Source organism: Indicator indicator, chromosome 2 (assembly GCF_027791375.1).
Source record: "Indicator indicator isolate 239-I01 chromosome 2, UM_Iind_1.1, whole genome shotgun sequence".
Taxonomy (NCBI): domain Eukaryota; kingdom Metazoa; phylum Chordata; class Aves; order Piciformes; family Indicatoridae; genus Indicator; species Indicator indicator.
Window position 1 is genome coordinate 41080634 of NC_072011.1, and position 17983 is coordinate 41098616.

Here is a 17983-nt window from a genome sequence, read left to right on the forward strand (position 1 = left end):
GCAGGGAGCTCCCAGTCCTATGTCAGGCCTCAGAGGCAGACATAGCCAGGGTATAGCAGTCATCAAAAGAGAGATAAAGTGTTGGGTGGTGGTAGCATTACTTCAGGCTAGGAAGAAACCGTCCACGCTGGGGATTTTACATGGCACGACAAGGCATTGTGACCCTGGAGCCAGACTGAACAACAGAGGAAACACAGGCAGGAAAACACTGTTCTCAGAACAAACAGTGCCGCAGGCTTGATCCTGATCCTAACAGCAAACCTATGAAACACCTTCAAAAAGTGAGCAGGGAGTTAAAATCTGTGACTTCAATGGATGCTAGAAACCAAGGATGTAGCACCAGTATTGGTCTAACAGTTTTCCCCAGTTACCCCTTCTTCCAATAATCACTTGCTATATGCCTTGCAAGAACTTCTTCCTCTGCTTTTTATATGGAAACTAACAGTCTTTAACTCTCTCCCTTGCTAGTGTTTCCTGCTGCTGTGGATGCACTAACAACCCCCTTTCCTTCTAAACAGCTATCAGATTGAAATACCTGAAGTTAAACTTGAAATACTTTTGGCAGTTGGTACTTAGCTTAAGGTTTGACATGTCTCTTTCAGACGTAAAAAAGAGCTCAAACTCTCGACAGCTTGTCTTTCTTTTCCCAAATACATCAGCTGATCTAGTTAGAAAACTCCTCTACTCTTCCTATGAATCTCACTATGCTGATAAAAAGGGCAGTAGATGAAAATACTCATTTTCTGTCTCACACCCATAACTCTGGATGATATTTATTCCCTCCATCTCCCTTTGCTATATCCATGACTATCAGTGTGGTTAGGCATAGATGTGAATAAACATTTAGCAGAACAAGGGAGATGTGAACACAGAGGGTTCTGTAAAGTCAAATGTTGTGTGCTACTTTCTGTATGAGGTATTTGCTATTCCAGCTCACTGTCATGGCTAAGGCAGGAAGAAGGGAGTTAGGACACTTGGGTTCCTCTCATAGCTGTGTATATGGGTTACCTGTTGTCTCTGGGAAATTTGCCCGTCACCACAAACTCACTGACAGAGAGGGGTGCAGATGTTCCAGTGTAAGACCAGTTCAGTTTGGCACTTGGGAACTACACTCATGTCAGGCAGAAACTCTGCAGCATGGAGCTGCTAACCCTGCCAAATCTGTTCTGTGTGAGCATCAAGATCATAACTGGACCAAAATTCAGGTATATTTTTCTTGGGGACAGCAAAGACATATTCTTGGCAGCTGGGCACATCCCTTGCCTAATTTCAAGTTCTTGTCTGAAACTGTAAACTGTCAATTATCCAGCTGGAAGCATATTTTTTTTAGCATGGATAGAATAATCTTTTTTTTCTTCTTGTCTTTTGAAAAGATAAAAATCCCTAGATATGTGTGGACCTTTTTTGTTGGTTTTGGTTTTTTCCTTCTTTTTCTTCTAACAGACTAAGACAGTGCCTGGTCTGGAAAATGTCAGCCCAAGTGGTGAAAATGGCAACTCAAAAACGATTGAAACCAGGGATTGGAAAGACAAGTCAAATAGATGCCAGTTCTTATATTCTCTAGGACAGAACAGAGCATCCCAGAGCAAGACACAATCACCTCCATATCCCAGGAAAAATGTTGGAGCTACTTTCTGTGGCGGAGATCTGTTTTCTCTCACTGCTACATTATCTTTGCCTGAGTCCCTCAGCCCTTTCAACTCCTTGCATGGGCTGTGACTCTAGGAGTGCTGTTCCCTGGCAGCCACCACTGTGGTCCTTGAGTTTCTTCACCACTGGAGTGCTGTGACTCCAGGAGCACTTTTCCTTTTCACTCCTTTCCCAGGCTGAGCCTGCTCCCAGAGTGGCAAAAGCAGGGTGTTTCCTCCCTGTGCTGCATAAAGCTAGCAGGCAGCTCTGGGTGATGGGCTGGTTGTTTTTTGCCAACCTCATCTCTTTGGGAAGGGCTCACAGACTAGGCCTGCAGGAGGCTATGATTCATTCTATCTACAGATTTTTTAATGAGACCATTTCCATTGTCTATGAGTGCTGGGTAGGAGAGCATGTCTGCATCAGAGGCTCCACTTGGGCCCAGATTGTGTGTACTTGTGTGTGTGTACTTGTGTGTGTGTGTATGTGTGTGTGAGCACTCTTGGGGCTGTTAAGAGGTCTGGGTTGTTATGATGTGGGGTACAGATCAATGGTATGCCCTGGCCTGCTGGATCTGAGCACTGAATGCAGCAGCACTTGTGAGTGAGACGAGGTGTTGCCACTCATCTTGCTGCTGCCAAGAGATGGGGAAAGAGTGGTGAGGCTGGGTCCTGGGAATGCAGCCTGGGATCCATGGAGAGCAAGGAAGACAGGCGGTTGCCTCTATTTCTGGGCAAGCAGCTCCTGTGGAGCAAGTCATTAAGTAACAGCCATGACTGGTGCTGACTGGTGTTGAAAAGGCTGATGTTTGCAAGGAGGGAGTGATGAAGCAAGATGACAGAGCAGCAGGAAGCAGCTGGCAGGCAGGTGAGCGTCTCGGTACAGTCTGCTAAATACACTGTACTTGGCTTTCCACGTAAGGCAGTCCAGCAATGGGATGACCAGATGTGTATAGATCCATGAGAGATCAGGCACTGAATTGCCAATGGTACCTCTGGGATATAGCCCTCCTCTGCATTAGCAGTGTGCCACACAGAATTCTTGGTGTGGCACCAGGCTTCCAACTGCATGGTGCTCCATCAGCAGCACATCCACTTGTGGCCCTAATTCGGGCGATATTAGATCTGATAAGCGAGTAGGGATACATAGAAGGGCTCTGATTTTTTCTCTCAAGTAGCTAGATTGTCCTTACATTCCCAGTTCTCCAGTTTCTGCTTTGCCTCAGTTTGTGTGTTATCCTGAGCTAGTACTAATACCTGTGTTATTTTTATACCTTTCATGGCCTCTCTGTTCTCCTTAGCATAAAATATCTCTGCTAAAGTGTGCAGCACTTCCCTTCCAGAGTGGTGGGGGAGGGGAAGCCTCCAAAAGTTTCCAGGCCCACTGTGTTGAACTGGTAGAAGCTGTGTACAATTTGATCCCCTACGTACCTATGCATAGAACCGTGTCCCTGCTGAAACACGTACTTGCTCTCCTCTGACATATGCAGCAAAACCAGTGTAAGGTGAAAAGTGGGGTGAAGGAGTCTGCTCTCATGGAGGCACCTCCATCCCTAGGAAGCACTTTCCTTTGGGACAGTTTTTTACAGTATCACAAGGTTCAGGAAGTTGGTGCTAAGTGGGTAGATGAAGAAATACAAGCCCCAGCTTAGCAACCACGTGAGCATCCATGCAAGCTAACATGTGTGCTCCCAGACTGTCTTTTCTAGCCTCCTCTTGTCTGTACACCCTCCCTTGATGCCCACACCTGTTTCCCCAGCTCTGCACCTCTATATGTTGCCCTGTCTTTCCTCTTGGACACTAACTGGTATCTTCCCTTCCTCTTCCACCCTCTCATCTTCACCATGCCATCTGCACTCTCTTTAGCAACAAGAAAACTGATGTACATCCTTCCTGGGAGGTTGGACTCGATGATCTATTTGGGTCCCTTCCAACCCAATGATCCTGGTCTTTCTGGCCCCTTCTTGGCACAAAAGCCCCCTAGGCTGTCCCCCACTGCACACCAAGTCCTGTGTCTCCCACCCTGCTCCCTTTGAACATCTCCTGTTTTCTGTTCCTAGCCCCATGCCCTTTCTCAGGCATACATGCAACCTTGCCTTCTCAGCAGTGATCAGAAACTGGGCCAGAAGTCATGGATGGGTTTCAAAACCACTTGGTAAGTCCTGGAACCTTTGAAGCCTAGAGTAGCTGCTGGAGAGAGTCAGGTCTTTCTATTCTCATTAGGATTATATGCTTTCAGGCCAAACTTAGCAGAGTTACTAGGTTGTCCAGAGTGCTTCCCAGAGCCTGGAGTTTGGAAAAAACAGAGTAAGACTTAAAAAAATCCAACCAAACCAAACCAAACAACTGCATGGAATAGCCCTGAGGCTTTCCTCCTGACAGCTAGTGCTGCCGTATAGCTTAGCTCGGGCAGGCTTTGCCAGCTTGCTTACAACAGGCTCCTCTTCTCAGCTTCCAAACTGGAAGGAGATGCTACTGTAACTCTGTTCATTCTGTCTTGGGGTCTTCACAGTTTGCTCTGTTGCTTTTAGTTAGGTATGTGTGCATATGTAGTGTGCTCTGCTTCTTTTTTCCTTCAGACACCTAGTCCACTGCATTGTAGAGATGTGACCCTCATAGATTTTTGTGGTGGGATCCCAGACCCTGTAGGTGCATCTTGGGGTGGCAGAGTGAATTAGTACATCTCTCTTTGTTCTTGACTTCTACTGACCACTGAGGAAAACTTCAGCCCCTTGTTTTCTAGCCTGAGGGGTTTTCTTGTATATTGCTGTACAGGTCAAAAAGATAAAATGAGTAAACGAAAGATGGAGAAGAAGAACCTGGCCTCCTGGGGTGATCCTGGAGGAGGTCAAGGCAGGTTTGCCTGTAAGCCATGAGTTCTTTTAGTCAGGTTTGGACTGCACATACTGTCCCTCCCACTGCTCTACGTGCTCATCTGCATCAATCAGCTCCGTGATTTCATGTTAGGAGGCAGCTGGGTACCTTGGGAAGAGCCTGGCCTTCCTCATCCAGTCTGGCTTGCAGCATGGAAAAATCTCCAGCAACCTTCTGCTGCCGACATGGGGGCGGTGGTGCAGGCATGTGTACTTTGGAGAGAGAGAAGTATGGTGCCTCAGGGGCACAGGAACGTGCCCAGGGCACAGACACCCTTCTCCTCCATGAGCAGCACCAGGAGCAGGCACGTTGTACACGCAACTGCCAAAGCTGCTGCTGGGCGCAGGGCAGGATCACACCCAAACCTCTTTGTTTTTGCAACACAAAGGTGGAGATGGAGTGTTAGGGAAGGGGAAGTCCTACTTGTTCTTCACTCCTGGGAAGGCATCCTGCAGCCACACTGCTGCATGTCTGGGCTGCCAACAGTAGCAGCACCGTCAGGCAGCTTTTCAGCACCACTTCAGCTGCCCCTTGAATGGTGGAATTTGATATTGTCCTCAGTGGGAGTTGAGCATCATTAAAAATCCAGGTATTTCAGGATAAGGTGCCCTTCATCACTGTCATCCTCAGAGCACAATTTAGACTTGTAGGGTTATGGGGTGTTTTTTAAAAGCAACATTTCTATACTAGGAAGCATAGCCATTCCTACAGCAGCACTGAAGTGCTACAGCTAACTCATCCCATCTGCCAAAGCATCAAGGACATCACTGGCCACAACAGCCCTCTGCATAGCCTGAAAGGTGAGCTTCGTAAAGCTTTCCTGGGCCTGGTCGTGCCTTGCTCACAGTGTGGTCATTTAGGGCAGAGGATGTGCACTCAGCCCAAGGCAACCACTGGTCTCCTACTGGTGAGCCCCTACTGGGGCTCCTACCAGGCCCCAGCACCCAGGCCCATGAGCATGAAGTGCTTGGGAGCACTGCAATGCAAGAGGGAGGCTTTTCTGAGTGTACCAAACATGCCTGAGTTTTTAAACACCTAGCTGAAGTGAACTGTAAGGGAAGACTGAGGAATGGAGAGGGGCAGGTGGTGGGAGAAGCTGGAGGGCTGTGAGGGGAAGGCCACAGAGCCTGGATGGAGGATGCAGAGAGGGGGCACTCAGAGCAGGGCTTTGCTCTTTCTGCTAGAGATGTTGGTAATGGCTCTGATCCCAGACTCTGGAAATGAGTGAACCCCTCCTGGCAAGTGAACTCCACGTTAAATGGAGGCACAGATGAGCACTTGCAATCCATTGAATGGTGTGTGTGAAAACTGCCAGGCAAATGCTAACTCGCCCTCCTCTGTCAGGCAGTTACAGCGTATATCATCGTGATCCTTTGCAAACAGGGGTGCAGCAGGATCGTGGGCAGAGCACTCAGATGTAAGGGCTGATGCCGAACTCGGCAGATAGGCATCTGAATGAGGAATCATCCAGATGAAGAACTGTGCAACAGGAGAGCAAAAGAGAAGGAAGGAGACAATGTACTCCGTGGGTGCCAGTCCGGAAGAGCCTGCTTCACTGTCAAATCTGGAAGTAAGATATTTGTTGTGTTTGACACAGGAACTTGCCCCAGTGTTTGACAGCATTGATTGGATATGAGGAAAAAATTTACTGCCCTCTCTGCAAAGGTCATGAAGTGATGTCTCTGGCTGTCAACCCTGTGTGGGGACTGGGCAGGGCTGAGAGCAGCTGGGCCAGGCAAACTTAGGAGCCAAGGTTTGCTCCTGGCTGTTGACAAAGTGCAGAAGACAACACTTCTCTCCTTCCCACTTTCTTTCTCTGGTGAGCAGAGCAGTGGGAATGGGCTTAAAGCCTGTGTCAGCCCTTCCTTGATCTCCATGTGTACTCCCTTTCTTATGACTTTGTCAAAATAGCAGGTCAGATGCTGTCTCTGGTAACTGGGCTGCCTCCTAGGTAGCTGAGCAGAATTGAGTAGAGGTGAGAAATTCCCTCTGGAAAAGATAAGCAGAGCTCTCCCTTGTGTCCCTTCCCCTGCTCATCCCCTCCTGCAGCTACTAATGCAGGAGAGAGAGGAACTCTAGGGACAAAGTGAAAGGGATACTGTGGAAGAAAGTGGGGCAGACAGGTAGGAAAGACAGGGAGGGAGGGAGGAAGAAAGGAAGAAATTAATTTGGAAAGAAGGAATTTGGAAGGAATCTGGAAGGAATGAATGAATTCAGAAGGAAGGAAGGAGTCTGGAAGGAATTCAGAAGGAAGGAATTTGAAAGGAAGGAAGGCGTTCGGAAGGAAGGAAGGACATTGAAGAGGGGTAGAAGCTACTTCTCTCACTGTGGTGAAGGCTGCTTTTGACCTGAGTCAGTAGCTTGAGGCTGAGGAAGGAATTTAGCACCTAACTAGTAAGAGAGCTCTGACCCTTTGTACCAAGGCATGACAGGATTCCAGCACCTTGCATAAGGCATTCACTATGTAAACTCTGCAGTGCCTGGTCATGCTTCTTTCTATCACAAAGGTTCTGGTGTGGTCAAATCAGGACAGTCTTTCCATAGAAGGTATGCACTGGCATGATGGTGAGACTGGCTTTGAGGCCATTGCTTGAGAGCCTTGCTCCTTGCCTGGATCAGCTACTGCATACAGTCCATTGCTCATGTATGCAATCCAAGTTGTCCTTGTGACAACACAGTGGAGATGCCAGTCAGACAGTGTGGGCTTGAGCTCCAGCAATTGCAACACTTGCAACCATTATTTCTGTGCTTGGAAATGCTGGTCAAGAGGGCATGCAGGGGCTCTTGTCAGCATAGTCTTTTAAAAGCCCAAAAGGAAGGAAAAAGCTGGCTGCTGGGAGCAGGAAAGCTCCCAAAGAGCAGATCTCTGGATGGGTCTAAATCAGTATTGCTCCATTTTGTCACCAGGCTTGACCTTCAGCAAACCAACATGACCCAGCAGTATCCTCTGAGTATCAGCTATGGCGTGATCATGAAGTCTCCCCAGCTGGGGCAGGCAGGGTCCAGGAGTGTGTCAGGGAGGAGATCGTTCCTCATTGCGCTGCAGGATGTTACCCTCGTCATGAAGGGCGTCAGCTACAAAACTGCTGATAGGAGCAGGGATATTTCTGTGTGGAGGAGTGTGCAAGGGGGAGATTTGGAAGAATACACAGACTCAGCAGCCCTCCTCCCCCCAGCCCTCCATCTGGGACCCTGCACTGGGTTTGTCTGCAGGGATCAGGGACAGGCTTTATGGCAGTCATTAAGTGGAAGTGGTAGGAAAGTGGTGGAAAAGAATAGGAATGATGTGAGACTATAGCCTTCCAGAGCGGTGGAAGAGTGGGTAAGCTGCTTGGCGACAAGTTCACCTGAAGGCAAAACCCTCCAGTGTAGCTGTGAGTGCTAGTTTGACCTTTGATGACCTCACCTGCCTCTGTGGCTTATCTGGGACTTCAGAATTGGTTGCAGCTTCCCTAGAGGAATGGGATAGTATTTGTCACACTCAATGTGACTGGTGCTAGTGATGATAATAAAACCAAGATTCTGACTTATGTGGACTAGACACACAGTTGTCTCCTGTTAGCTTACTGATCTTTACTGGACCCTTAGGCAATCTGTTTTGCTATCTGAAATATACAAACTCATACGATCCCTATTGCATGTCACCTGAGGTCACTGAAATTGCACAGAAATTGTCTTTGTGTGCTGTGTCTCCTCAGGGAAACTGTCTGTTTTCTGATTGCCCACTGTGAAAAATGCCATCTTTCTAACTCTATCAAGGGTGAGCAAGCCTGATGTTCAAGACTTGCCTTTGGTCTCAGAGTAGCTGCCTCTATTTTTCAGGCAAATATAGCCACACAAGCCTCTGAGTGCTTTCTAATGGAGCTGATTCCTTCAGGGGTGAAAGGAGACTGAGTGCCTTCCAAGCTGAAATGCTAATGGGAGTAAGTATATGGTGTATGTGTGTAAATGATAACCCAGCTATGTGTTAACATGCTGGCACCTTCCTGGCCCTGTTTCATGGAGTATCCCTGCTGCCCTGGGGTGAAAAGCTCTATTCATCCTGTAGGCCACCCAGCTCTTCAACACAGAAACACTGAATTTTTAAGTGATGGATTTAAAGCTATTGGAGGGATGTGGGATTAGCAGGGCAAGAGACCTTTCAACCACTTATCTGTGCCTGCCCGATATGCTGTGAATCACTGGCATGCCCCAGACACTTCTGTCCGTGCCTTGGTCAGGGAGCCTTGTCATGCCCCTGCTGGGACATTTCTGCTGCTCTCCTCACACCAGACCTGGCCTCTGCTTCCCAGCCACCAACTAAGGCTGGCCAGGAGTGAGCCACGGCACACCTGGCTTTGTCTCCACCCAACACTGGTGCTGAAGGATGCCACCTCTCAGACTGGAACCCTCTCCCCTGCTTGCAAGTGCTATAGCTGGGAACTGTAATTTTTGTCCTGGTGGCCATTGCTCCAAAGTAAAGGCAGAGAGCAGGAGTCCACCACAGAAGGCAAGTTTCCCTCCCAAGGCTTACTCTGGTCTCTTGACTCTGCTCTCTAACCTTTCTGCCCTATACCTCATGCTGTACCAATTCCCTGGCTTCTTGCAGAGCCTAGTCAGGTGGCAGCTCTGATGGGCGATGCCACATTTTTTGGAGCCTGAGCAGAGAGTCAGGCCTCCAGTGAGGAGATTCTGATAAGCCTCAACTCTCATCACAAGAAGCTTGTTCAGAAAGCAGTGGTTTTGCTTGAGTGCTGAGAGAAAGGGCTGTGCAGTTGAGATGGCTCCCAGCAAGACAGGTCCTCTAGGATTCAGTGTGGCTCCCAAGGCCTGAGGCTAGGGAAGGGAGTGCCTTTCCTGAGGTGCACACCTTCAACCCATTTGTCAATGCTGCCATTTTCTCCCTGAGTTTATTTTTCATTAACCCCCAAGGCTGTTTATTGTGTAACAAAGGGGAAAGCAGGCAGGGATGTTGAAAGCCTGCCTGGGTTAAGGCATCAGGCCTGTCAGGGGCAGATGTGATGGCAAAGAGAAGAGCTGGACAGTTCGGCTGCAGGTCCCAGTGTTGTTAGGAGAGCCAGGGCTGAAAGCAGGAAGGAGATGATCTCCATGCCACACCTACTGCCCCAGAGGTGTGGGGTGGGTGGCCATCCACTGAGCTCATGTGCCTGCAGGGTCTGGAGGCTCCCAGCGGAGCAGACACTGTCCCAGTGAGACCCTTATTTCCATCAGCAGCAGCGCCTGCCTTGCTGACGTCCCTCCTGTAGCACCCACCATGCTGAGCAGTGCTAACAAGGGTCTGGGGGGAGAGCAGTGGTCGTGAGAGGCTGGATTTATAGCTCCCACCTACCCTGGCACCTCCTGCCAGCATGGGTCCTGCCAGCCCTGCCAGCCCCATGTCTGTGGGGACAAGGCTTTCCTGGGAGAGGGTGTTTGCATTGTGGGGTGTGCCCATGCCCTTGACAAGGGTCACATTGCTTTTTAATTTCTTGCTGGAAGCGCATCTGGAAAGTTTAGTCAATTACTGGCTGGAAGACTCCCTCACAAGGCCATGGTATTTATGAGTTCCCTCAGCCCGGGGGGTGCTGACCGCAATTATAGGAGATGAGGGAGTGAAAGTTGCCTGCGGTGAACTCTGGGGATGGAGGAGCTGGGGAACAACCCACTGGCCACTCTCAGAGAGGCAGCAGCTCTGACCATGTGCTGGGAGAGGGTGGCAGACCTGCGGGCTGGAGGGGAAAAGGCAGCAGTGGGGAGGAGGTGAAGAGGATCGAGCAGGACTAAAGCAGCACATGAGTGAGGCAGACACAGACAGGAGATGGTGTGGAGGAACATGTTACTCAGACCATGGTGAAAGCTTGGACTTCATGAGGAGGATGGTGCACATGTATCCTGACATTGTTTGTTGTGCCTGAGATTCCAGTGTGTAATTTGATACAAAATGAGGGGCTTGACAATTTGTGCCTATGTGTAGCCCATTCAGAAAGGCTTCAGTGTCATATACATCCTTTAAATGTTGTGTGCTGATGAGGCAGCATTAAGAGGTCATCAGCCTGGTCCATTCTCAACAATTTTTTGCCTGTATAACTCCATTAATTAAGGAAAAGAAGAGTCATATTGTCCCTCCCATCAATAAAGCTATGGTGGCAAGAGTCTTAAGATGATGCTCTGCTCTGCTGGCAGAAAATTCATCTGGGATAATTCACCTTGGCCTGTGCAGACTCTTTTCCAGTGAAGCTGCGTCTCTATTGGAAAGGCTTGCTACAGCAGCTGACCAATTTTCTGTGTGAAGACGACCTTGCTGGCAATGAGAATGAGGTGGCCTGTGTGGTGGCAGGTGGAGAAGTTTGAGGTCAGCAACCTGAGTCAAGTGGTAGAAGAGGACCAGCTGGTGACCCACTTTGGTTTTACCCCTGTCTCCACAAGCCCTGCTTCCTCTGTGATGTTTCTCGTGAAGTGGCTGCCACCAAGCTGTGATGTTGCTTGATAGCCTTGCTCCATGTCTTGTGAACTGCATTAGCTATCAGGGTGGTTGCACTGCTTGAAGTCATGCATCCATTCATGGAGCTGGCAGGCTTGTCCTCACTGACATGTCAGTGTGAGAGTAGGTACATGTGTGCAGTAATTGAAGAGATCAAGGCTGAGTGAGCCCAACAGACCGACAAAGCCAATTACCCCTCAGGAATTTCTGCTCCTCAGGCTCAGATGGTGATTACAAAACCTTCGCCATTAAAAATTAGCCAAGGGAGAAACTTGTTGCCAGAGTCCAGCAGGAATTTCCCATGCTAATCTGATACAGAGAGTGACCACAAAACATGTAGACATCACCTTTTCACAGGTCTGACATTCCCCTGTGCTTTAGGTGGTAGGTAGCATGACACCTAGATGCATGTAGATCCAATGAAGCAGAGCATGTGTCCACATATTTTGGCACATACAGCAAATAAACTGCAAAGCCCCAGTAATAGGAGGTTGTGAAACCCACAGTGATTGCACTAACAGCTCCCATTTCTGGCTGTCTGCTCTGGGCCCAGCTGTGGGGTCTTGGGGTAGAGGTGGAAGATGGATGAGTGGCTGAAATATGAACAGAAGGATGGGGTCTTGCTGCTAAAATTCTGTATCCTGGAGATGGAAATGAAAACCACATCCTGCCCTCACCTTGTGCAGGTGGCACTGTGACTGTTCAGTGTGTGGGCTGAAGGGAATCAGAGTGGGAAGGCCACAACTGGACCAGAATTACAAGCTGGACTGCCCTGTCTCTCTTTTGGAGGCACTCAGCCTCTCTGGCCTTTCTGCTCAGTTAAGAGTGAGTGTTCACTGCAGAGTTAATGAGATTGTAACTCCAATGTTACTGGTAATTTGCGTCTAATCCACACCCACATCCCCATAAATCAGAGATGGTTTTTGACTTGAGCTGGCTGGCCAGCTGAGGAGATGGGCTGGAGTACAATCCCAAGGCTGTTGACATAACTGCTTTGCAATGCGGGTGCAGGCTAGCCCCTCTCCTGTGCTGCTAAGTCCTCCAGGGGCTTCCTATAATCCCTCCCTTGCCCTGGGTCAGAAAGACATCTTTCCTTCCAGTTCTCTGGGAAAGGGTTTGCAGAGCCATGCAGTTTCCTGCATAGCAGTTGGGGCTGTGGGATAAGCCCCCAAAGACACAGAGAGGAGCCAGTGAGGCACAGCTGCCTTTCTGCAAATTCAGCTAACTAGAGTGGGAAACTGGACTGTAAACAGCATGAGTTAACTCTGCCATGCGGATGAACGCTTGCTGGCATAAACCCTGCTCATCAAGTCTGGCTCTTGCAGGAGAAAACTGGGGAAAGTCTCACAATATGCTGACAGGCTTGCTATTTTTAATTTCTCCTTCCCTTGGTAATAGAGCTAGAAAACTTTTTTACAGGAGTCTTATTTTGGGGCATTAGTATTGGTGGGAATTCACTCCTCTGCAGAGAAAGTAACAAAAGGCTGGAGTCAACTAGAGATTCATACCCACGCAATTCCGCATTTATTTAAAGGGAGCTAAAATGTCAGATTAGGCTAGTGTTAGCCCTTTGCACCACAGGACTGTCACTCTTGTGTATTCCTCTTCCACCTTTGTTTCTCTTTATACTGCCCAATTTCAGTTTTGTTAGGATATTGACACTAAAAACCCCTTAGCAATGGTTCTGTGAAGCTTCCTGACTATTCACTACTCCCTGTAACCTTGCAGCCATGGGTCACTCTCACCACTGTGGCATGCTGCTGTGGCTGTTTCCTGAACTGGGAATAAGGAAGGTACTCTTGCCTGGGGGAATTAGTGAGAAGGATGAAGCTTTTAGGAAGTTTTGCACCTCTTCTCTTCCAGACCTTTTAAGCCTCACTAAAAGTAATTTCCCTAAACTGAATTTGCTTGTACAACACTGGCCCTGGTCCTTCAAGGAACAATTTGTGAGTGGAGGCACCTGCGAGAAACACATAAACAGAATCAAGGCTTGGGTTTGTAACCCTGCAGCACCTCGACAGCAATACCTGCAATTTGAAATCCCTTCTGGCAATCGTGTTATTTCCTCTTATAGCCCACTGAGGAGGCCTCACATTGCTCTCTGATGCATGGGCTTTATGAAGGATACAGCACCTTTACAAGACAGGGACTTCATGCTCCAACTTGGGAAGAAATAATTCAACTACTTGGTTTCCTAGGCTCAGCTTCTTGTTTTCCATGTCCTTCCTGTATATGCCTTGCAGCCCTTCTGTCCTCTGATTCCCATTAGAAGTTCACAGTGATTCGTTATGCTTTTTTTGTTTCTACTTGCCAGGGAAGAGCCTCTACATGCCACTTCCTTTGTGCTCCAGTTAGTCCTCTGGAAATTCACTGCCTAAATTAACTGAAGATGTCCAGCATCACATAGTGTACTTGTAATGCCTGCATTTAAAGTCATCTTGGCATGCTGCTGTTACGAATATGCCACGGAGCAGCCTGGAAGCAGGAGGTGCTGGTTGGACTTAACAGAACAATTCTTTCATGCTACTTCTGTTAAGCCATCTTTTGTCCATGGTGCCTGGGCACTTGAAGAAACCTTGTCCTGGGACTGCCTTATTTAATCAAATCTCTGCTTGATTCTGGCTTGACTTAGCAAACATCTGTGCAGCTCTGGCACAGAGGAGTGGCATCAGGCCTTGATCTATTCCTGCCCCTCTTCCTATTTCAGTTCCAGTCTGGGCTTTGGAGGCTTCAGTCCCACGTGCCACTGTGCTAGAAATGCTCCATCTTGGGCACCACCTCATGAAGCTGCCAACTGCTGACCATTACTTCCTTTTCTTGATGCAGAAAAAGGATACAGGGTTGAAACCACCCTTACTCAGCTTCATGAACTCAGTTCAGAGTGTGCTATGCAAGACTATTTACTCGAAGCTTCAACGGTGCTGCACAGGATTGCACAATTCAGGCTTCAGGAGGTGCCATGTGGGTGTGCATGCACTCTCCACACTGAAAGAGGCACAGACAGTTCCTTGTAATAGCCTTTGTTTCAAGGCTCTGGGGAACATCTTAAAAGTTTGTCCCTCTCCTATGTCATCTGTCAACTTCCTTTGCACGTCACTGGAACACACACAGTGTGTGGGAGAGGTAATGACAGTGGAAGGAGAAAGCGCTCAGAATGTAAACATACTTTCACCTTGCACAGATATCAGAAGAGAGCTCAACAAATGGCCCCACAAGGAAGAAAGTCTCCCTCCAATCTGGTGTGTCTGCTAGGGGAAGGTCACAGGCGTTGCCTGGATGAACTGCATTTTCTGTAGGACAGTGATGCTGCTACAAGCACTCTCTAATGCTGCACAGTGTGGCTTTTGGAATTGCAGTACAGGAATGTCCAAAAGCTTTTATACTTGCCACGTGTCTTAGAGAGTTGTGGCTTGTAAAACTCAAACTGGCATATCTTTTCTTCCCCATATTTAAAAGAAAGTGCTTGGAATTGTCATCATGCAGGAAGTTTTTATTTCTGACTCTTCTGATTAATTTAGGGAGAAAACAGAGGTCCTGGAATTTCCTGCAAAGCAGAATTTCTGTTTTTCCACCAGCTTGACTCAGCAAGAATTTTTCCCACAGGAATTTGGCTGTGAGCATTCATACTAGCTAGACAGTTGGTATGAATCTCTGAAGATGGTGAAAGCAAGAGGAAAGTGTCTCATAAATCCTCACCTAGTTTCTGCTTCATGCCTGTGAGCAGTGAAGATCATCTCATCTTTCTTTCTGTTCTCCCATGTAGGTTTCCTGGGAACAGCCTGTGTAAATGGGTACTAAAGCAAAGGTGGAGGGCAGAGGGTTTGAAGGGCCAGAGCTGATGGAGCTGTGCTCTGTGAATTGTTCCTTGCATACAGCTTGCCTCTTTGTTTCTCTTTATGGATGAGCTCAGTTTTTATAACATAGCTTCTTGGTTGCACTTACACAGAGATCTCAGCCTGGATAACCAGGCTTCAGAAATGATGTTTTCTTCCAGTATCATTTTTGCTCATGGGTTCATCAGTTTGGAAGGATTGGGTGGAGAGAGTGGGGGTGAGAGGCATGACAATGCTCCAGTGACTCTGCATGGGAAATGGCAGAATTGCTGGCTTGAGAGGCCATCCTGAGCCCTCTATTGAGACCCAAGACAACAACTGAAAATGGTCTGGGCTGTCCTCACCCAGATGGGGTGTAAGGACTGACATGATGGAGATTTCAGCATACTTCTTTGTGTGGCTCCTTCTATCAAAGCTACATTAGAAAAAACACCTGATAAATATCTTGCCTTCTCCTCAGTGCAAACCCAAAAATCTCAAGGATCTTCCTGGTACTGCTAGCAGAGATTTGCTGAAAACAAGTATAGCTTTTGAACTGTAGAAGACTGTGGCCTAGGGGAAGCAGAAGGTCAGACAAAATGCTCTGTCTGGCCCTCTATGGCCTTAAGAAGCTGTGAACCTCAGCTAAAACAATGTCACCCTAAGTTCAATGTCTATGAATTAAGAATTCAATCTTGACCATAGTTTAGTGGAAAAAAACAAATTCATGGTATTTGATGACAGTGTAAGATGTTACCAGGAAGTTTTGCTGTGTATGCGTAGCAAAAGCCAAACAACCAAGTGATTTATTTCCTTTGTGGAGTGAAAAGAGAACTTGAAGTGCAATGAATAGCTTCTGAATGTACCTTCCTCTCTGGGCTAGCGCAGCAGATCTGATATTTTCAAAAGCCTGCTGGAAATTTGGGCTTTGATTGATGCTGTCAAGATAGCTTCTGCCTCATCCATTGTTTCATAAGTAATGTGTCATCTGAATTTGTGTCTGGGCTTGAGCATGCACTTAAGACAGATCTTGTCTGGTGTCCACTTGGCTTTCCTCATGCTTGTAGTATGGTTTCAGTGACCATGGTGTGTTCTGTGTATGGCCACACATGATGACCCTCAGGCACTCTGCATCTGTAGGTGAGGATGGCTGCATGGAGAGGGCTCAGGGAGATTTATGAGGTTTAGACCGCTTCCTGGCCAGGCCTCCTTTGAGCCTTGTGTGGATGAAAACAGAATTCATGCAGGTGACAACAAACAGGTACTTCAGGTGAATGTATGTGAGAAACAGTAAATCCTCAATGGTTGCTCATACCATGAGGTCTGTCAGAAAACACCATGGCAGTCTTACACTTTTTGTAAGTAAATAGCATGCTCAATGGTTGTCTGGAGTTTCCCAGAGTTTTGTTCCGATTTGTAGTTTTTCTGAAATGAAAAAAGACATTTATAATGACGAAAGAATGAAGTACCTGAAGATGGCAAGGCACATTGTGGTCTGGCTTTTTACAGGCACTCAAATAGTTCTTCATATTAAATTTTCAAATTTTAATGCCAAAGAATGAGTTATTTCTTTTTTTGCTTGCCAGATGACAAGAAAACCATTATGATTTTTTCAAAAATTACTTCTGCAAAATAATGTCTTTCATTTTTCTTTCAAACTCTCAGGCAATACCAAGGTGACAGCAATGGTTGTTCTGAAAGGCAAGGGAACATCAAGACTGCTTTTCTGAACAGTTTAGAGTTTGTCTGACATTCTGTGAAATCATTTGTGAACATATTTGGGGACATCTTACTTCTCGAATTCATCTGAACAGTAAAACCAGTAACAAAATAAACCACTTATAACTTCTGAATCATTAGTTTAAGTAAGAGAAAGGAGACATCTCCCAGCTTTACCCAGAAGATCTGTTCTTCCATCTTGGTGAAAATGTTGTTCCAAGCTCTTTCTAAAAGCTCTGTAATCAGCTATTCCATGGGGAAAAAAAAATCATCCCACCTCAACCTGTATTTTCCTTAATTTCTTTCTTTTAAACAGGCTGTTAGTGCAAGTGATGTCAGGATCTAATTTTGCTGTTAGCACGAAATACAGAAGAGCCTCTAACTCTGCCCTGGCCTGTATCAGGAATAATGTAGCCAGCAGGACAAGGGAGGTTGTTCTTCCCCTGTACTCAGCAGTGGTCAGGCCACTGTGTCCAGTTCTGGGCTCCTCAATTCAAGAGAGATATTGAGGTACTGGAACGTGTCCAGAGAAGGGCAACGAAGCTGGTGAGGGGCCTGGAACACAAACCCTATGAGGAGAGGCTGAGGGAGCTGGGGGTGTTTAGCCTGGAGAAGAGGAGGCTCAGGGGTGACCTCATTGCTGTCTACAACTACCTGAGGGGAGGTTGTAGGCAGGTGGGGGTTGGTTTCTTCTCCCAGGCAACCAGCAGCAGAACAAGAGGACACAGTCTCAAGTTGTGCCAGGGGAGGTATAGGCTGGATATTAGGAGGAAGTTCTTCACAGAGAGAGTGACTGCCCATTGGAATGGGCTGCCCAGGGAGGTGGTGGAGTCGCCATCGCTGGAGATGTTCAAGAGAAGACTGGATGAGGCACTTGGTGCCATGGTCTAGTTAGGGCTGGGTGATAGGTTGGGCTGGATGATCTTGGAGGTCTCTACCAACCTGGTTGATTCTGTGATTCTATGTGCAGAGAGAACAGCATTAGAGGTTTGAACAATGGAGGCCATGGACAGGAAGAAGAGATTAAGACCTGACATTGGTCAACAAGAGAAGCTCAGACCCAGAAGGGATGAAGGCATGGCATGAAGTCCTATCAGAAAGACCCGTCTTTGCTTCCTTTTGTCTCTCTCACAACCCTGGGAAAAACTTCAGAGATCAATGAAATATTGCTGTGCAAGGCTAGGGAGAAAGTTGTGAACAAACAAGTCTTACCTTTTAGAAATGATTTCTAAAAAGAAGTTCCAGGACAGCTGTGCAGTATAGTACATTTGCCAGTTCCACCAAGTTAAAATGGGCTAAGAAATAAGTAGGGCACTTTCCCCCCCATTCTTTGGTTCTTTAGTATGTTCTTTAGGCTCTTTCTCCTGCTGTTCTGAAAGCGTAATTTTGATTTATCTCATGCTTTGTGAAACTCTGCATGCTTTTGCTGCCCAAATAGAAAGTTATGAGTGGTTAGATTGGATTAAGGTCTTCTATAGGATCAGGTGTAA